We start from the raw sequence: 4,754 nt of genomic DNA on the forward strand, positions 1-4,754 counted from the left end.
GTACGATGCGCTCTCTCAATTTTAAGCCTCATAGTCGAAGGATGCTCCAGCGTGTCCCGCAGCAACTTTCGTACAAACTCCATCATAGACAAACCCTCCGCTCCTTCGGGAACATCGTGTATCCTGATATTTTTTCCGCCGTGGTCTTCCCTCCTGGTCAAGCAGTTTACTTTCTTGTTGATTTATTATTTTTATCGTCTTACTTAGTATAGTATCCGTTCCACGTTTTGCATCTTCTCAATTCGTGTCTCTGCCCCCGCTATCTTTAGATTGACGTTGGCGAGCACTGACTTGATATCATTTAGTTGCTGTTTTATTTTATTGTTTGGAATCCCCGTATCTCTTCCAGAATGTTTATTATATTTGCTGCTGGGCCTGAATGAGTACCCATCGTCAGCCTCGCTGCCACGCGTTCGGGTGGGAGAGCCACTCGCTGCACCCCCCTCGTCCACAGGCTCCGCAGTGATACTTTTTTAAAATCTCCATTCTTTTTCCCCATTCTCGCCCCCCTTATCAATTCAGATATTTTCGAAATATCTTATAGTTGATGGATTAACGGGGCAAAATATGCATTTTTCCAGAGGAGAGATTCACTTAAGCTGTCATTCTGGGCAATGACATCACCGGAACCCCCTTCTTAAAATACTTAAAACACCACTTATTAGTATAACATTTTCTCTTGAGGTTTTCATTAATCTTCAATGTTACCACTGTATATTGGGACACCACTTTACCCTTCTAATTATTTTAATACTTTCCCAACTCACCCACAACCCCCCCATACTATGCTCTCCATTCTTCAGTTAAAACAGCTAAGCCGATCCTCACAAATCGCGAGCAGATCCCTACCTCGCACTCCCAGACCATCGCAACACACCTTTGCAAGGGCTCAGCACGAGTCCTGCCCAGCGTCCGATGAATGGCCGCACACACACGCTCCTGCCTACAACAGCGAGTTTACTGGAACCCAGAGTCATACGCGAACACGAGCGTTTGTTACAACAAATCAGCCAAAGATCTTGCCCCACTCGACGAAGGGGATACCGTGCGCATGCAACCCCTGGTGCAAGGTGAAAGGACTTGGGAGAAAGGAATTGTGTGTCGGCGCCTTGATGAGCGTTCATATGTAGTTCAAACCCCTTCTGGGATCTGCTGACGTAATTGCACACATCTACGAAAGAGGGCTGAGGAACTGCCTGAGAAGCTAAATCAGATCAGGCAAAATCAGGTGAAACAACCGAGATCAATGCCCACAAGTGTGCCTACCACATCAAATGCACACAGACAAACACTGGTAGAGGCCAATGACAATGACCACAGTGTGTCTACCGCATCAAATACACACTGGCCAACACTGGCAGAGGCCAACGACAGTGACCACAGTGTGTCTACCACATCAAATACACACAGACAAACACCGGCAGAGGCCAATGACAATGACCACAGTGTGCTGACCACATCAAATGCACTCAAACACTGGCAGAGGCCAATGACAATGACCACAGTGTGTCTACCACATCAAATACACACTGGCCAACACTGGCAGAAGCCAACGACAGTGACCACAGTGTGTCTACCACATCAAATACACACAGACAAACACCGGCAGAGGCCAATGACAATGACCACAGTGTGTCTACCACATCAAATGCACACAGACAAACACTGGCAGAGGCCAATGACAATGACCACAGTGTGTCTACCACATCAAATACACACAGACAAACACTGGCAGAGACAAACGACAATGACCACAGTGTGTCTACTGCATCAAATGCACAGAGACAAACACTGGTAGAGGCCAATGACAATGACCACAGTGTGTCTACCGCATCAAATGCACACAGACAAACACTGGCAGAGGCCAATGACAATGACCACAGTGTGTCTACCACATCAAATGCACACAGACAAACACTGGTAGAGGCCAATGACAATGACCACAGTGTGTCTACCACATCAAGTGCACACGGCCACACTGGCAGAGGCCAACGACAGTGACCACAGTGTGTCTACCGCATCAAATGCACACAGACAAACACTGGCAGAGGCCAATGACAATAACCACAGTGTGCTGACCACATCAAATGCACTCAAACACTGGCAGAGGCCAATAACAATTACCGTAGTGTGTCTACCGCATCAAATGCACACAGACAAACACTGGTAGAGGCCAATGACAATGACCACAGTGTGTCTACCGCATCAAATACACACAGACAAACACTGGTAGAGGCCAATGACAATGACTATAGTGTGTCTACCACATCAAATGCACACAGACAAACACTGGTAGAGGCCAATGACAATGACCACAGTGTGTCTACCGCATCAAATGCACACAGACAAACACTGGCAGAGGCCAATAACAATTACCGTAGTGTGTCTACCGCATCAAATGCACACAGACAAACACTGGTAGAGGCCAATGACAATGACCACAGTGTGTCTACCGCATCAAATGCACACAGACAAACACTGGTAGAGGCCAATGACAATGAGCACAGTGTGTCTACCACATCAAATGCACACAGACAAACACTGGCAGAGGCCAACGACAATGACCACAGTGTGTCTACCACATCAAATGCACACAGACAAACACTGGCAGAGGCCAATGACAATGACCACAGTGTGTCTACCACATCAAGTGCACACGGCCACACTGGCAGAGGCCAATGACAATAACCATAGTGTGTCTACCGCATCAAATGCACACAGACAAACACTGGCAGAGGCCAATGACAATAACCACAGTGTGCTGACCACATCAAATGCACTCAAACACTGGCAGAGGCCAATGACAATGACCACAGTGTGTCTACCACATCAAATACACACTGGCCAACACTGGCAGAGGCCAACGACAGTGACCACAGTGTGTCTACCGCATCAAATGCACACAGACAAACACTGGCAGAGGCCAATGACAATGACCACAGTGTGTCTACCACATCAAGTGCACACGGTCACACTGGCAGAGGCCAATGACAATAACCATAGTGTGTCTACCGCATCAAATACACACAGACAAACACTGACAGAGGCCAATGACAATGACCACAGTGTGTCTACCGCATCAAATACACACAGACAAACACTGGTAGAGGTCAATGACAATGACCACAGTGTGTCTACCGCATCAAATAAACACAGACAAACACTGGTAGAGGCCAATGACAATGACCATAGTGTGTCTACCACATCAAATGCACACAGACAAACACTGGTAGAAGCCAACGACAGTGACCACAGTGTGTCTACCACATCAAATACACACAGACAAACACCGGCAGAGGCCAATGACAATGACCACAGTGTGTCTACCACATCAAATACACACAGACAAACACTGGCAGAGACAAACGACAATGACCACAGTGTGTCTACTGCATCAAATGCACAGAGACAAACACTGACAGAGGCCAATGACAATGACCACAGTGTGTCTACCGCATCAAATGCACACAGACAAACACTGGTAGAGGCCAATGACAATGACCACAGTGTGTCTACCGCATCAAATGCACACAGACAAACACTGGCAGAGGCCAATGACAATGACCACAGTGTGTCTACCACATCAAATGCACACAGACAAACACTGGTAGAGGCCAATGACAATGACCACAGTGTGTCTACCACATCAAGTGCACACGGCCACACTGGCAGAGGCCAACGACAGTGACCACAGTGTGTCTACCGCATCAAATACACACAGTCAAACACTGGCAGAGGCCAACGACAATGACCATAGTGTGTCTACCGCATCAAATACACACAGACAAACACTGGCAGAGACCAACGACAATGACCACAGTGTGTCTACCGCATCAAATGCACACAGACAAACACTGGTAGAGGCCAATGACAATGACCACAGTGTGTCTACCACATCAAATGCACACAGACAAACACTGGTAGAGGACAATGACAATGACCACAGTGTGCTGACCACATCAAGAGCACTCAAACACTGGTAGAGGCCAATGACAATAACCATAGTGTGTCTACCGCATCAAATGCACACAGACAAACACTGGCAGAGGCCAACGACAATGACCATAGTGTGTCTACCGCATCAAATACACACAGACAAACACTGGCAGAGGCCAATGACAATAACCATAGTGTGTCTACCGCATCAAATACACACAAACACTGGCAGAGACCAATGACAATGACTACAGTGTGTCTACCACATCAAATGCACACAGACAAACACTGGCAGAGGCCAATGACAATGACTACAGTGTGTCTACCGCATCAAATGCACACAAACACTGGTAGAGGCCAATGACACGGCAGAAACTGTAACACAAACGTTGAAACATGCAAATAATAAACAAAGGACTCCGACAAAACAGTAAAAACTCGTCTGGCCGCACAGTGAAAAGGCCACAATATCTAGAAGACTTTGTCCCACATTGAGTAATTACATGTCCAATAGAACAATAAGTCTGTGACAATATTTGGTATTTTAATGTCATGTTTCTACTCAAAGAAGGACCACATCCTATTTGGGTTGTGTAGTTTCAAGTTTGACGTTAAAGCCGAATTTTAGTATGTTTCATATTTTGTATATATGCTCACACAAACGGAAAAAATGGAGTGATATGTATTTGTGTCAGGCATAAGAGACATAAGGCATGATTAATGAATGCTTTGAAAGTTCACTCCATGAAAATATACTGGAAAGCAGACTCAAGAGAAATTGAGTTTAATTATTAATACAATTGTTCCTTTTCTTTGTT

General features: G+C 46.0%; 1 protein-coding gene across 2 annotated transcripts in view; it reads right to left on the reverse strand.

Moving 5' to 3' along the window:
- The window catches only part of LOC132380605 (zinc finger protein 432-like), a 49,436-nt gene that overhangs the window by 20,022 nt on the left and 24,660 nt on the right, over nucleotides 1-4,754 (reverse strand). The gene's annotated exons all lie outside the window — the stretch shown is intronic.

The sequence above is a fragment of the Hypanus sabinus genome, chromosome 24 (genome assembly GCF_030144855.1).
Source record: "Hypanus sabinus isolate sHypSab1 chromosome 24, sHypSab1.hap1, whole genome shotgun sequence".
NCBI lineage: Eukaryota > Metazoa > Chordata > Chondrichthyes > Myliobatiformes > Dasyatidae > Hypanus > Hypanus sabinus.